At 47.0% G+C, this 17192-nt stretch overlaps 1 protein-coding gene across 2 annotated transcripts in view; it reads left to right on the top strand.

The window, feature by feature from the left end:
• Positions 1 to 317: 317 nt before the first annotated feature.
• The window catches only part of LOC134949282 (cytochrome P450 2C18-like), a 42096-nt gene continuing 25221 nt past the window's right edge, over positions 318 to 17192 (top strand). Inside the window, exon 1 of one of the 2 annotated variants that reach the window (XM_063937781.1) lies at positions 318 to 453. The gene's annotated coding sequence lies outside the window, so the exon portion shown is untranslated. Of the gene's footprint in view, positions 454 to 1320; positions 1397 to 17192 lie in introns of those variants that run through there. The other variant, XM_063937780.1, reaches the window with a different exon arrangement.

Here is a 17192-nt window from a genome sequence, read left to right as displayed (position 1 = left end):
ATCTATCTACAGATGCTTGCCTACTAGCTCTGAGCCTGTTGCTATTATCTCTGCATTTACACCGCATATTGGTTAACACGCTGCCAGATCCTTGAACCTGGATCTGCCTCGGCTTTTGCCTGCGGATTTAGGCTTGCTATATTATCCTTTAATTCAGAACACCTATGATTTACACAGGCTTTGTGACTGATTAAAATAAGTTGAAATGCACTGTAAGACTACTGTATGTATATTGGATACCTTGTTGCTAGACTTCCCAACTGGACTCTGACCTGTTGCTGCCTTGCCCTTTTGTTGCACTGCCCTCCTGCCCTGGATTCGGCTAGAGTTGTCATCTAGCACATTAAGCTGTGTGCGTCTGCTGTTTAGAATTATCCTGCCATTATCTAGCTCTGGGCTGTTGGTCTCCACCTGCTGCTGTGGACCAGGTTTTGCAGAGAACTCCAAAAGCAGGTGACAGACTTAAATTGTTTGTTTTAAATACAGGTGTTTAGACTTACTGCGTGAAGGAACTTAAGTATTTACATTATATCAAATTGACAGGTATGCTGTATATGTTACTTTCCCTACAATTTTATTCTCTATATTAGTAGTATTCAACATGTGGCTCTCCGGCTGCTGTAGAACTACACAGCCCAGCATGCCCTGCCAATGTTTTGCTATTAGGGCATGCTACAACTGTGGCAGGACATGCTGGGATATGTAGTTCCACATCTACAGTATAGTACAGTATATGGTAAGATTTATTGCCAGGGTCGGACTGGCCCACAGGGGTTCAGGGAAAACCACCAGTGGGCCCCACTGCCTGGTGGCCCACCCCCTACTCTAGGGATCAAGTTCCAGACTGAGCACCTGAGTTATGCACTATACATAGGTTACCTTATATGCACAGGACTATGGTGTATTCACTACAGTACATTGCTGTTATTAATCTGGTACACTTTCATATATTCACTAGCAGTATTTACTGTATATATTTATCAAGGGGCCCAGACCATACATTAATGGTTTGTCAAGTCTCTAAACATGGGCCCCTTCCACTGCATTTTCCCGGTGGGCCCTTCATGCCCCAGTCCGACACTGTTTATTGCTCACACCTCTGTTTGGAAACCTAGAAGACAGCAGGCCGAAGCTCTCTGCAATTATCATACAGATCTGTCTGTGAGACTGCACATTCGCAACAGATTAACCTCTACTCTTTCAGGCTTAGTAAACTCAGCTCCTGATTGAGTGTATTGGGTGAGGGAGGGGTTACACTGCTGAACACTGGTTCAAGGATAATACTATACATGGGGGAGGTGCGGACATACACAAAACATATAGAAGTACTGGATTGTGCAGATAAACTGGTTACATTGGACAAGTAGGCAGCTGACTAGAACAGCAGTACAAGGAGGTAAACAAGAGATGTGTGCTGTGGTGCAAGTGTGAGCGAATGGGTGAAACATAAGATAATTATAACTGTCGATATTAACTGTTTAATCCAGTTTTCAGTTTATTATAATGTACCTGGTTTATACTTGCCTACTCTCCAGGGACGGATCTAGACATTTCTTTTAGGGGGGGCGGTTTAAGAATCAATGCGGACTCCTCCCCTCTCTACTCATTACTCCTCCCACTTCTAGTCCAGCCCCTCCCAAACACAAAATATGAAACTTTCAAAGCAATGGGGAATTTAGCTGTTTTTGTGTGTGAGATAAGAGTAGTATTTTATTTTTTATTAAATTGTATTGTGATGCTAACTAATAAATGAGCAGCAGTGGGGGTCAGGGTGAAAGTCTGTGGCTGCACCTAAGAAAGGTGTACAGAACTGCCCATAGTCTGTCTGAGAGGAGACATGTCTCATGTTACAAGCAGGCTGCACAGACCTCTCTCTTCACCCAGTGCTGCTGCTATCACACAGAATGCATGTCTCTCTTCACTGATTGCTGAAGTCTGACCTGTAAGCAGACATCAGCTAAGTTGCCCAGTGCACACATACGGGACACTGACCTCCGTTACAAGCTGCAGACAAGGAGATTGGAATTTCTGGGGGGAGAAGGAAGGTGAGGAGGGGGGCTCCTCTTGCAGCTCAGTCAGGAGACATGATGCAGGGCAGACACTGGTGAGACGCGAGAGACTCCCAATCCCAGTAATGCTTTGCAACAGGCTGACCAGGCTCACACACAGGGAGACCAGAGGAGAGAGGAGGAGCAGGGGAGGAAGGCCAGCTCTGATTGGCTGGGACTCGGGAGAGCTCTCTCCTCCCTCTGCACAAGTGCTCAGCTCAATCCCGTCTATCTGTCTCACCCAGCTGTGACTCGCTCTGCTGTGGGAGGGGTTAATGCAGATCTCCGGTACACTGTGTACACAGCAGCACATGGAATGGAGCTGTGTGTTAGGGGGGGCGGTCGCCCCGTTCGCCCCCCCCTAAATCCGGCCCTGCTACTCTCCAAATAGGAAAAATTGTGAAAAATGCATCAATATTTGATGAGATTTGTACATATTCTATAGTCCTTCTTGCTGCTGAGCCAATTTACATACTGTATGCAAGTTGCATGAGAAACTAGCATACCTCCCACCTGTCCCTATTTCAGCGGGACAGTTCCGCTACTCGGACACTGTCCCGCTACTCGGACACTGTCCCACCGTCACTCCCACGGGCCGCAGTGTCCCACAGGTGGTGGTGGGGGAGGGGTTTCAGGTTGGGGAGCCTTTCATCAATGCTGCTGTATTGGTAAGCATGACAAGAGGCGTAAGCTAAAACAGAGTGCACAAAGTGCATGTGTAGCAAAAATGCAGACGGCATTATCATTTCATAAATTTGAACCATGATTACGGCTGTATAATAGATAGTATCTGGAGAAAATATATATAACAAGTATATATGTGGGCGCTGTGATGAGTGTGTTTTCCCTAGCAGCTGTATAGATAAGGGGTAGTCAAACCCTTGAAAAGACAAGAAGAAAGAAAAATATATACAGCGCTGCTTGACACAATATAGTCTAAAATTGTATATATTTAATATTTAATATAAGAATTGATAATTAAAAATACTTTTGTTACAAATAAAAAATTGACACTCTAAAATGTAATATGTCTCATAAATGACTCGGGTGGACTTAAGAATCTAATATGCTGACAATAGATGAACTAAGCACTCTTTAATATAATGAAACCAGCACAAGCACAGTCATAATGATGGACCAAATGTATATTAGTTCATCCAATTGGATGTAGTTACCAAGTCTGTGTTCCGTTTGAAATGGATCCCGTAAGGTGTAAATCCGTATGGCGACGGAGGTAAAGTTGGGGTCCTGGTTCACAGTTCACTTGGAACTCCGTTCCAGCGAAACGCGTTAGGCAAAGACCTGTGTGGACACATGCTGACCAGCACCTCCATTAAGCCATCACTTGCAGTCAGGACCTCTGCTTCCATCTTCACCTCCGTGAACCAGGACCCCTACCGGCAATATCACTGCCTATGACATCTATAGGAGGATCCACCTAACGGAACACGGAGTTCCAAGTGAACTGTGAACCAGGACCCCAACTTTACCTCCGTCGCCATACGGATTTACACCTTACGGGATCCATTTCAAACGGAACACAGACTTGGTAACTACATCCAATTGGATGAACTAATATACATTTGGTCCATCATTATGACTATGCTTGTGCTGGTTTCATTATATTAAAGAGTGCTTAGTTCATCTATTGTCAGCATATTAGATTCTTAAGTCCACCCGAGTCATTTATGAGACATATTACATTTTAGAGTGTCAATTTTTTATTTGTAACAAAAGTATTTTTAATTATCAATTCTTATATTAAATATTAAATATATACAATTTTAGACTATATTGTGTCAAGCAGCGCTGTATATATTTTTCTTTCTATAATAGATAGTATCACGTTAAACATGACTCATCTCTAAGGGGTACAGCTGACTTGTGAATGTCCCTTTTGTAATGCACTTACATGTACAGTAAATGCCCCAATTGACCTCTCCCGGTACAAGGGGCTGCATGTTATGTGTAAATGTAGATACATATTGGGGGTAATTCCAAGTTGATCACAGCAGGATTTTTGATAGCAGTTGGGCAAAACCATGTGCACTGCAAGGGAGGCAGATATAACATGTGCAGAAAGAGTTAGATTTGGGTGGGTTATTTTATTTCTGTGCAGGGTAAATACTGGCTGCTTTATTTTTACACTGCAAATTAGATTGCAGATTGAAAACAGCCCTCCCAAATCTAACTCTTTCTGCACATGTTATATCTGCCTCCCCTGCAGTGCATATGGTTTTGCCCAACTGCTAAAAAATTTCCTGCTGCGATCAACTTGGAATTACCCCCATTGTGTGTAGAATAGTGGTTAGCATTACTGCCTCACAGTCATGGGTTAAACTCCTGATCAAAACCTTATCTGTGTGGAGCTGTATGTTCTCCCATGTTTGCACACTCCATAAAACATTCTGATATATTAATAATTTAGTGACACAATTAACCCTAATGCATACCTCCCAACTGTCTCGATTTCAGCGGGACAGTCCCGCTATTCGGACACTGTCCCACCCGGGTCGCAGTGTCCCGCGGGCGGGGAGGCAGTTAGGGAGGCTTTAATCACCCGCTGCTCTGCAAAGCAGTGAGTGATCTCTGAATAGATGCTGCGCGCACGGCATCTATTCAATGCTGGGAGGGGAGCAGGGGGCTGCCCAAATGCTCAGGGAGCACTGGGCACAACCCCAAAATGCCGAAAGCGGGTACGAGACACTCGACCATGCCTACTCAACTGAGGCCACACCCTCCCACACTAGGCCTCGCCCCCTTCTCGGGTCACGCGCGGCTGTGCCGCATGAACATCCCGACCCTGGGCCTTGAAAAGTTGGGAGGTATGCCTAATGTATATACAGTATGTGTGTGTACACTTCTACATTGGGGAATATAACATGCAAGCTTCAATGGGGCAGGAACTGATATGAATCTCCTATATAATAGCCCAGATCTGTCACTCTGTGACTGTGTGGATAACGTTGGGCGTGGCTAGGAGCTCTCATTGGGTTAGCAGCAGTTCTATCACGCCCAGTCCACAGCTGATTGGGCGAGAAACACCCTCCCACACAGGTTACATCCAATGGGAGGCTCTGCCCTTTGGCTGCTGTGTGTTCCCAGAGCAGGATTAACAATGGGGCTGATGGAGCTCCAGCTCCACACCCCAAAATAGGCCCACCTCATTTGCAGCAACATACCCACCAACAATTTACACATAAAAATCGCTACAAATTCGAAAAGGGGGCATGGCCACAGGTAAAGTGGTATGGCCACGCCCCTTGTCCTATACTTTCAATGGAAGTTTGGAGAGCCAAAGGGAGTCATTCCGAGTTGATCGCACACTGCAACTTTTGCTGCCCGTGCGATCAGATAGACGCCGCCTATGGGGGAGGGTTTTTTTGCATAGCAAGGGTGCGATCGCATGTGCAGCCGAGCTATGCAAAAACATTTTGTGCAGTTTCTGAGTAGCTTCTGACTTACTCACCCACTGCGATCACTTTAGCCTGTCAGGTCCCGGATTCCACGTCAAACACCCGCCCTGCAAACACCTCGACATGCCTGCGTTCGCCTCACCACTCCCCGAAAACGGTCAGTTGACACCCAGATCCGCCTTCTGCCTGTCAATCTTCTAGCGTTCGCTGCTGCGAACACTTCTGTCATTGCTCTGGTCGCTGCCTGGCGACAGCCGTCGCTGGGCAATGACTCGAATGCGCATTGGGGACTGCGCGCAGCCACAGTTCAGACCCTTTCACACGGCTGCGAAAAAAAGCAGCGTGCGAATGGGTCGGAATGACCCCCAAAAATCTGTACAGACCATAAAAAAAAGATACTGCACCTGCCAAAAAGGTACAGTTGGAGGGTATGTAGATAGGGAAAAAAATCCTTTTACTCCCGCGTCCTATGTCCTGCTGCCAGTCCGCCTGCCCCCTCCGGCATCAACAATCCCCACTCCCTAGCCGCGGCGCAGGTGGAACAAAAGCTGCTGCAGCCACCGGTATAGATGTGTATGAAAGCGGCGCAGCGGAAGGCTTTCATATCCCTCCCTGCATCGCATACTCTCTTAGCCCCGGAGCCTCTTCTGCACGTGATGTCACAGAAAAGCCTCCCCACCACAGCCGCGCCCAGATCCACAGAGGCCCTGACACCGCAACACAGCACCTGGGCTGCCGGCCTGGAAGCCCCGAGATGGCTAATGTAACGGATAGAGTGGGTGAAATCGCGGAGGGTAAAGTCTGGACGCTGAACCAATGTAAAAGGTGACAGTGCTGTGCAGTGCAGTGGGTGTGCAGTGTCACTGATACTGCACAGCACTCTCAACTTTTACATTGATTCAGCGAGTCAGTCAGTTCTGCCAGCCAGTCATTATTGTAAAGGGGGTTACTCACTGAGCGATAATCTAAGCAATCTGACTAGATTGCTTAGATTTTAAGCATGATCACTCCGTGTGTACCCCCCACAGCGATAGCGATGCGCAGCCCCGCGCATCGCTATCGCTGGTGCTAGATTGGCCTGCCATGCAGGCCAATCTAGCAGGTTGCTCATTTCACCCGCTGGAATCACTGAGAGATGACTATGCAGAAGCATGAATATATTAAGGGATCTATTTAGTAAACATAAATAATGCTGTGTAAATATACTGTGTATGTATGTATATATATATATATATATATATACATACATACACTAGAGATGAGCAGGTTCGGTTCGTCGAGATCCGAACCCCCCCGAACTTCACGTGGTTTACACGGGTCCGAGGCAGCCTCGGTTCTTCCCGCCTAACACGCAAAACCCGAACGGGGGAAAACGTCATCATACTGCTGTCGGATTCTCGCGAGATTCGGATTACATATAAAGAGCCGCGCGTCGCCGCCATTTTCACTCGTGCATTGTCGATTGAGCGGAGAGGACGTGGCTACTTTCTCTGCCTGAAAAGCTCAATATCTGTGCTCAGTGTGCTGCATTGTGGGGACCAGTTTATAGTAGTACAGAGCTGCATTGTGGTGACCCCCAGTATATATTACTAGTACAGTACAGTTGTCCATTGCTGTATCTTGCAGCTCCGTGTCAGGCTCAGTTCTATTCTCAGGATCAGTGCTCAATATCTTTGCTGCATTGTGGGGACCAGTATATAGTAGTACAGTGCTGCATTGTGGTGACCACCAGTATATAGTAGTACAGTACAGTTGTCCATTGCTTAATCTTGCAGCTCCGTGTCAGACTCAGTTCTATTCTCCGGATCAGTGCTCAATATCTGTGCTGCATTGTGGGGACCAGTATAAAGTAGTACAGTGCTGCATTGTGGTGACCACCAGTATATAGTAGTACAGTACAGTTGTCCATTGCTGTATCTTGCAGCTCCGTGTCAGACTCAGTTCTATTCTCTGGATCAGTGCTCAATATCTTTGCTGCATTGTGGGGACCAGTATATAGTAGTACAGTGCTGCATAGTGGTGACCACCAGTATATAGTAGTACAGTACAGTTGTCCATTGCTGTATCTTGCAGCTCCTTGTCAGACTCAGTTCTATTCTCTTGATCAGTGCTCAATATCTTTGCTGCGTTGTGGGGACCAGTATATAGTAGTACAGAGCTGCATTGTGGTGACCATCAGTATATAGTAGTACAGTACAGTTGTCCCTTGCTGTATCTTGCAGCTCCGTGTCAGACTCAGTTCTATTCTCTGGATCAGTGCTCAATATTTTTGCTGCATTGTGGGGACCAGTATATAGTAGTACAGTGCTGCATAGTAGTGACCACCAGTATATAGTAGTACAATACAGTTGTCCATTGCTGTATCTTGCAGCTCTGTGTCAGACTCAGTTCTATTCTCCGGATCAGTGCTAAATATCTTTGCTGCATTGTGGGGACCAGAATATAGTAGTACAGTGCTGCATTGTGGTGACCACCAGTATATAGTAGTACCTTACAGTTGTCCATTGCTGTATCTTGCAGCTCCGTGTCAAACTCAGTTCTGTTCTCCGGATCAGTGCTCAATATCTGTGCTGCATTGTGGGGACCAGTATATAGTAGTACAGTGCTGCATTGTGGTGACCACCAGTATATATTAGTACAGTACAGTTGTCCATTGCTGTATCTTGCAGCTCCGTGTCAGACTCAGTTCTATTCTCCGGATCAGTGCTCAATATCTTTGCTGCATTGTGGGGACCAGTATATAGTAGTACAGTGCTGCACAGTGGTGACCACCAGTATATAGTAGTACAGTACAGTTGTCCATTGCTGTATCTTGCAGCTCTGTGTCAGACTCAGTTCTATTCTCCGGATCAGTGCTCAATATCTTTGCTGCATTGTGGGGACCAGTATATAGTAGTACAGTGCTGCATAGTGGTGACCACCAGTATATAGTAATACAGTACAGTTGTCCATTGCTGTATCTTGCAGCTCCGTGTCAGACTCAGTTCTAGTCTCCGGATCAGTGCTCAATATCTGTGCTGCATTGTGGGGACCAGTATATAGTAGTACAGTGCTGCATTGTGGTGACCACCAGTATATACTAGTACAGTACAGTACAGTTGTCCATTGCTGTATCTTGCAGCACCGTGTCAGACTCAGTTCTATTCTCCGGATCAGTGCTCAATATCTGTGGTGCATTGTGGGGACCAGTATATAGTAGTACAGTGCTGCATTGTGGTGACCACCAGTATATAGTAGTACAGTACAGTAGGCCATAGCGTTATCTTGCTGCACCATGTCACTTCTAGTATCCTGATCAGTGCTTAATATCTGTGCTCAGTGTCAGTGCTGCATTGTGGTGACCAGTATACTACAGAACAATAGTCCAGTGCTGTTCTCGCTGCTCAGTGTCAGTTCTCCGTAGTATAATCAGTGCTCAGTATAATCAGTGCTCAGTATAATCAGTGCTCAGTATAATTAGTGCTCAGTATAATTAGTGCTCAGTAAAATCAGTGCTCAGTATAATCAGTTCTCAGTATAATCAGTGCGCTGTTAGACGTGCGCCCGTTCTCCGCCATTAGTGCATTGGTATTTAGACAATTGATGAAGTTATTGTTTCCCCGGTACAAAATCCCATCTAGATTCCACTTCACTAGGCAGGCGATAGCAAGATTTTACCAATTAATATCAGTGATTTATAACTATTAATTACAGTGATCTTGCCAAATAATTCCAGTGATTTTGTCATTTTCTTCCAGTGATTTGAACCAATAATACCATTGATTAGAACGAATAATTCCTGTGATTTTGTCATTTTCTTCCAGTGATTTGGAACAATAATACCATTGATTAGAACGAATAATTCCTGTGATTTTGTAATTTTCTTCCAGTGATTTGGACAAATAATACAATTGATTAGAACGAATAATTCCTGTGATTTTGTCATTTTCTTCCAGTGATTTGGACCAATAATACCATTGATTAGAACTAGAGATGTGCACCGGACATTTTCCGGGTTTAGTGTTTTGGTTTTGGATTCGGTTCCGCGGCCGTGTTTTAGATTCAGATGCGTTTTGGCAAAACCTCCCTGAAAATTTTTTGCCGGATTCGGGTGTGTTTTGGATTCGGGTGTTTTTTTTCAAAAAACCCTCAAAAACAGCTTAAATCATAGAATTTGGGGGTCATTGTGATCCCATAGTATTATTAACCTCAATAACCATAATTTCCACGCATTTCCAGTCTATTCTGAACACCTCACACCTCACAATATTATTTTTAGTCCTAAAATTTGCACCGAGGTCGCTGGATGACTAAGCTAAGTGACCCAAGTGGCCGGCAAAAAAACACCTGGCCCATCTAGGAGTATCACTGCAGTGTCAGACAGGATGGCAGATTTAAAAAATAGTCCCCAAACAACACATGATGCAAAGAAAAAAAGAGGTGCGATGAGGTAGCTGTGTGACTAAGCTAAGTGACCCAAGTGGCCGACACAAACACCTGACCCATCTAGGAGTGGCACTGCAGTGTGAGACAGGATGGCAGATTTAAAAAACTAGTCCCCAAACAGCACATGATGCAACAAAAAAAAGAGGTGCAAGATGGAATTGTCCTTGGGCCCTCCCACCCACCCTTATGTTGTATAAACAGGACATGCATACTTTAACAAACCAATCATTTCAGCGACAGGGTCTGCCACACGACTGTGGCTGAAATGACTGGTTTGTTTGGGCCCCTACCAAAAAAGAAACAATCAATCTCTCCTTGCACAAACTGGCTCTACAGAGGCAAGATGTCCACCTCATCCTCATCCTCCAATTCCTCACCCCTTTCACTGTGTACATCCTCCTCACAGAGTATTAATTCGTCCCTAATGGAATCCACCATCACAGGTACCTGTGTACTTTCTGGAGGCAATTGCTGGTAAAGGTCTTCCCGGAGGAATTTATAATTCATTTTGATGGACATCATCTTCTCCACATTTAGTGGAAGTAACTTCCTACGCCGATCGCTGACAAGGTTACCGGCTGCACTAAACACTCTTTCGGAGTACACACTGGAGGGTGAGCAACTTAGGTAAAATAAAGCCAGTTTGTGCAAGGGCCTCCAAATTGCCTCTTTTTCCTGCCAGTATACATACGGACTGTCTGACATGCCTACTTGGATGCTGTCACTCATATAATCCTCCACCATTCTTTCAATGGTGACAGAATCATATGCAGTGACAGTAGACATGTCAGTAATCGTTGGCAGATCCTTCAGTCTGGACCAGATGTCAGCTATCGCTCCTAACTGCCCTGCATCACCGCCAGCGGGTGGGCTAGGAAATCTTATCCTTTTCCTTGCAGCCCCAGTGGCGGGAGAAATTGAAGGAGGAGCTGTTGACGGGTCACGTTCCGCTTGAGTTGACAATTTACTAACCAGCAGGTCTTTGCACCTCTGCACACTTTTGTCTGCTGGAAAGAGAGATAAAATGTAGGCTTTAAACCTAGGATCAAGCACGGTGGCCAAAATGTAGTGCTCTGATTTTAACAGATTGACCACACTTGAATCCTGGCAAAGCGAATGAAGGGCTCCATCCACAAGTCCCACATACTTTGCGGAATCGCTCCGTCTTTGCTCCTCCTTCAATTTATCCAGCTGCTTCTGCAAAAGCCTGATGAGGGGAATGAACTGACTCAAGCTGGCAGTGTCTGAACTGACTTCACGTGTGGCAAGTTCGAAGGGTTGGAGAACCTTGCACAAGACAGAAATCATTCTCCACTGTGCTTGAGTCAGGTGCATTACCCCTCCTTTGCCTATATCGTAGGTGGATGTATAGGCTTGAATGGCCTTTTACTGCTCCTCCATCCTCTGAAGCATATAGAGTATTGAATTCCACCTCGTTACTACCTCTTGCTTCAGTTGATGGCGGGGCAGGTTCAGGAGTGTTTGCTGGCGCTCCAGTCTTCGGCACACAGCGGCAGAATGCCGAAAGTGGCCCGCAATTTTCCGGGCCACCGACAGCATCTCCTGCACACCCCTCTCATTTTTCAAAAAATTCAGCACCACCAAATTAATTGTATGTGCAAAACATGGGACATGCTGGAATTTTCCCAGATGTAATGCACGCACAATATTGGTGGAGTTGTCTGATATCACAAATCCCCAGGAGAGTCCAATTGGGGTAAGCCATTCTGCGATGATGTTCCTCAGTTTCCGTAAGAGGTCGTCAGCTGTGTGCCTCTTAAGGAAAGCGGTGATACATAGCGTAGCCTGCCTAGAAACAAGTTGGCGTTTGCGAGATGCTGCTACTGGTGCCGCTGCTGTTGTTGCTGCGGGAGGCCATACATCTACCCAGTGGGCTGTTACAGTCATATAGTCCTTAGTCTGCCCTGTTCCACTTGTCCACATGTCCGTGGTTAAGTGGACACTGGATACAACCGCATTTTGTAGGGCACTGGTGACTCTTTTTCTGACGTCTGTGTACATTCTCGGTATCACCTGCTGTTAGGGTCTCCTGCTCTGTGCTGCCACGTCGTCATGGCAACCGGGAGACAAGTGCTAGCGGAGTAACCTGAGCGTAGCTGATACTCCGGTTCGGGTTTTTTGCTGTGCAATGGTTACAGGCTCTGTGCACGGCAGGGGATCCGGTGCTGGTTTTTGTGCTCACAGTCTGTGAGGTCTGAGTGGGGCGTGGACAGCACCTGCTATATAAACCCTCTTCTCAGGTTAGGCAGATGCTGCTGAATCTTTGTTGGTTAGTCAGTTCCTGAAAGCTAGCTAGTACTGTGTAAACTTTGTATTTGTTTGTTGCTTACTGCAAATAGGCCTTGGGATTTGGTATTACACTCTGCCAATCCAGACCTAGCAGTAAGACTGGAGTCAGTCGTTTAACCTGCTGGGGTTCTTTTGCTACTCTGTGAACCTAGCAAGTTTGCGGCTGTATTCTCAGACTTGCCTGCCAAAATCCTTTCTCACTGTGCAAGGTGTTCAGGTGTCAGTTTAGTGGCAGTAAGCTGAACCAGTGCACTGCAAGTGAGGACTAGGATTGTGGAGACTCTCCTTGTGTCTATTATTCCATCTCTGACCAAGGAGTTTACTGCCACACCCGTTGGTAACCCTTTAGGGTTTTGCTGTTGCCCTTAGCAACAGCATTTCGGGTTCTCTACGTATTAAATCACTACATCTCGCTTCTTTCCATCTGAGCATTCCTAATACTAGGGAGACACCCGGTTTCTTAGCCTTTGGGCTTCTCTGTTCACTTTGTGTTTATTTTGTTACCCTATCACCTTCTGTGTATGTAATGTCATATTCCCCAGTCTGTCTGTGAGTTCATTTGTTTTGCATCCCTCACCAATCAGACACCAGTACATTCCTGCTGGCACTGGTGTGCATAACATATTCAGCAGCCCAATACTCCTGTTGAAATTTTGTAGGAATATGGAGCATACCCCTCAAAATACTTTGCAACAGGTGGTCGATCAGGTGCAGGTCCTGACACGACAATTTAATGATTTGTCCATTAAAATGCACACCTCGCAGGCCGCTGGCGGAGCTCCCGCAGCAGCAGTACCTTCAGGGGTTAAGGAGCCGAAAGTAAATCTCCCGGATCATTTTTCTGGAGATCGCTCGCAGTTCTTTTGTTTCAAGGAGAGCTGCAAGCTATATTTCCAGCTTAGGCCTCAGTCTTCTGGGTCGGAGATTCAGCGGGTGGGCATAGTGATTTCCTTGCTACAAGGAGACCCACAGGTCTGGGCATATGGGTTGCAGCCTGACTGTCCGTCGCTTAAAAGTGTTGATGCTTTTTTTACGGCACTGGGCATGTTGTATGATGACCCTGACAAGACGGCCTCAGCCGAGGCTCAGATTTCGATCCTTAAGCAAGGGCGAAGGCCAGCTGAGGTTTATTGTACGGAGTTTCGGAGGTTGGCCCATGATACCCAGTGGAATGACCCAGCCCTGAGACACCAGTACCGAAGAGGTCTTTCTAACCAGTTAAAAGACCAACTGGTACAATATCCCTTGCCTGATAGCTTGGATCAGCTCATGCAGTTATCCATTCGGGTGGATAGACGGCTGAGAGAGCGCAGGCTTGAAAGGGAGACCGAGGTTTCCTTCTTTCCCAAGGGAACCTCAGACTCTGAGGAATTTTCCGAGGAGCCTATGCAGATTGGGGATACCCGCCTCTCCTCGCGTGAGAAGACGCGGAGGAGACAGCAGGGGTTATGTTTGTACTGTGGGAATAAAGGTCATGTGGTAGTATCATGCCCAGAAAAGCCGGAAAACTTCAGGGCCTGAGGGTGATGGGAAATATCCTGTCAGGTCAGAAGTCGGAATTTCCCAAGAAGACTTTTATCATTCCAGTGACCTTGAAGATCCTCGGTCAAACTGTCAAGACTGAGGTCTTTGTGGACAGTGGGGCCAACGGGGTTTTTATGGACCGCCAATTCGCCCGGAGACACTCTGTTCCCTTAGTATCCTTGGCATCGGAAATTGAGATTTGTGGGTTAAACGGGGAACCATTATCCCAGGGTAAAATTACCTCTTGCACTAGCCAGATTTCTTTGTTTATTGGAGCCACACACTCTGAAAAATTGTCCTTTTATGTGACTGTCTGTACTTTTGCCCCATTGGTGTTGGGGTTACCCTGGTTAAGGGTCCAAAATCCTCAATTTGACTGGGTCTCTGGGGAGATTCTTAGTTGGGGTACTGATTGTTTCTGGAGTTGCTTGAGCCTTCCAGTCAGGCTTTCGCAGCTAAGTTTGCCAGGATTGCCAGGATGTTATGCAGATTTTGCGGACGTGTTCTCCAAAAGAGTTGCAGAGGTACTACCTCCCCATCGCCCCTATGACTGTGCCATTGATTTGTTGCCGAATGCTAAGCTTCCCAAGAGCAGGTTGTACTCCCTGTCACGTCCTGAGACTCAGGCTATGGCAGAGTACATTCTGGAGAACTTGGCTAAGGGATTTATCAGACCTTCACAGTCTCCAGTTGGGTCGGGGTTCTTCTTCGTGGGTAAAAAGGACGGTTCGTTGTGACCTTGCATCGACTTCAGGGAATTGAACCGTATCACGATTAAAAACTCATACCCACTGCCTCTCATTTCGGTCTTGTTTGACCAGCTTCGTACTGCCACCATTTTTTCTAAGATTGACCTACGCGGTGCGTACAATCTAATCCGAATAAGAGAGGGGGATGAATGGAAGACTGCCTTTAATACCCACTCAGGGCATTGTGAATATTTGGTGATGCCTTTTGGGCTCTGTAATGCCCCGGCAGTCTTCCAGGACTTCATGAACGATGTGCTCAGGGAATATTTGGATAGATTCTTAGTTGTATACTTAGATGACATCCTAATCTTCTCCCATTCCCTGGAGGAACATCGGAAGCATGTACGCTTAGTCCTCCAGAAACTCAGAGACCACCGGCTTGGGGCGAAGCTGGAGAAGTGCGAATTTGAAGTTCAGCAAATCGCATTTCTAGGATATATTATCTCCCCAGAAGGTTTCCAGATGGAGGGTTCCAAGGTACAGGCAGTCCTGGATTGGGTGCAGCCCACTAGTTTGAAGGCGCTTCAGCGTTTTCTGGGCTTTGCGAATTTTTATAGACGATTTATCGCTGGATTTTCATCTATAGTGGCGCCCTTGGTGGCACTCAGTAAGAAAGGGGCGGATGTTGCTCACTGGTCTTGTGAGGCCAAAGCGGCTTTTGCCCGTCTCAAAAGGGCATTTGTCTCGGCCAAGGTGCTGCGACACCCAGATCCAGAGCGTCCTTTTGTGGTGGAGGTGGATGCCTCTGAGATGGGTATTGGGGCAGTGCTCTCTCAGATGGGGGTGTCTGATAATCGCCTTCATCCCTGTGCTTACTTTTCCCGTAAATTTTCGCCTGCCGAGATGAATTATGACGTGGGTAACCGGGAATTGTTGGCTATTAAGGATGCACTCGAGGAGTGGAGACACTGACTTGAGGGGGCTAAGTTTGTGGTCTCAATTCTCACCGACCATAAGAATTTGGCATATTTAGAGTCAGCGAAGCGCCTCAATGCCAGGCAGGCATGATGGGCTTTGTTTTTTGCTCGCTTTAATTTTTTGATAACATATCGCCCTGGGTCAAAAAACATCAAGGCTGATGCGCTCTCGCGGAGTTTTGCTCCAATCCAGGAGACCACCGAGGAGCCATTGCCCATTGTGTCCCCATCATGTATTAAAGTGGGCATTACCCAGGACCTCTTGTCATTAGTCCTTAGAGCACAGGAGCAGGCTCCTCCAGACCTTCCGGTAGGTCTTTTGTTTGTGCCTCCTAGATTAAGACAGCGAGTGTTCCTGGAATTCCATGCCAAGAAGTCGGCAGGTCACCCGGGTATTGCCAGAACTCGGGAGTTGCTATCTAGGGCCGTGTGGTGGCCCTCGGTGGCTAGGGATGTGGATCAGTGGGTTCGGGCATGTGACATCTGTGCCCGAAATAAGACTCCTAGAGGGGTTCCTGTTGGCCCATTACATCCACTCTCTATTCCATCTAAGCCATGGACCCACATTTCAATGGATTTTGTGGTGGACTTGCCCAAATCCTCGGGGATGACAGCCATCTGGGTTGTCAGTGACAGGTTTTCGAAGATGGCGCACTTCGTTCCATTGGTTGGGCTGCCATCGGCCAGACGCCTGTCTGAATTATTTATGCTGCATGTTGTGCGCCTCCACGGGTTGCCACTTGATGTGGTCTCTGACCGCGGATCCCAGTTTGTGGCCAAATTCTGGAGGGCATTTTGTTCCGATCTCAAGATTTCTGTCAGCTTGTCGTCAGGCTACCATCCGCAGTCTAATGGGCAGACTGAAAGGGTGAACCAGTCCTTGGAGCAGTTCCTCAGGTGTTATGTCTCCAAGTGTCAGACTGACTGGGTGGCTCATCTGTCCATGGCGGAGTTTGCCTATAACAACGCGGCTCACTCTGCTACAGGGATCTCTCCCTTCCTTTGTTTGTATGGGCATCATCCTAAGGCCAATTCTTTTGACCCCCTGGACTCCACGCCTGGTGGTTCCTCTGTGGTTTCGGTCCTTAGAGGTATTTGGAGGAAAGTGAAGAAAGCCCTTGTGTCTGTGTCATTAGTGACCAAAAGGGTTTTTGATAAGCGGAAAAGACCCTGCAGCTTCAAATTAGGAGACTTCGTCTGGTTGTCTACCAAGAATTTGAAGTTGAGACAGCCATCTCATAAGTTAGGCCCCCGGTTCATCGGTCCTTATAAGATCACTAGGGTTATCAATCCGGTGGCATTTCAGTTAGATCTACCCCGTTCTTTGGGTGTCAATAAAACATTTCATTGTTCCCTTTTAAAACGGGCGATTAGTAATCCTTCTTCCAGTGGTAGACCTTCCCCTCTTCTGATACGTGGCCAGAGGGAGTTTGTTGTTGAAAGGATTCTTGACTCCAAGATGGTTCGGGGTCGGCTGTCATTTTTGGTGCACTGGAAGGGGTATGGCCCGGAGGAGCGGTCGTGGGTGCGCAGTTGTGATCTTCATGCCCCCAGACTGTTACGCTCTTTCTTCTCGCAGTTCCCCGATAAACCCGGTGGTAGGGGTTCTTTGACCCCTCGTCAGAGGGGGGGTACTGTTAGGGTCTCCTGCTCTGTGCTGCCACGTCGTCATGGCAACCGGGAGACCAGTGCTAGCTGAGTAACCTGAGTGTAGCTGATACTCCGGTTCGGGTCTTTTGCTGTGCAATGGTTACAGGCTCTGTGCACGGCAGGGGATCCGGTGCTGGTTTTTGTGCTCACAGT

The sequence above is a fragment of the Pseudophryne corroboree genome, chromosome 8 (assembly GCF_028390025.1).
Source record: "Pseudophryne corroboree isolate aPseCor3 chromosome 8, aPseCor3.hap2, whole genome shotgun sequence".
In the NCBI taxonomy this organism is placed as follows: domain Eukaryota; kingdom Metazoa; phylum Chordata; class Amphibia; order Anura; family Myobatrachidae; genus Pseudophryne; species Pseudophryne corroboree.
This window is presented reverse-complemented; position numbering and strand designations above follow the sequence as displayed.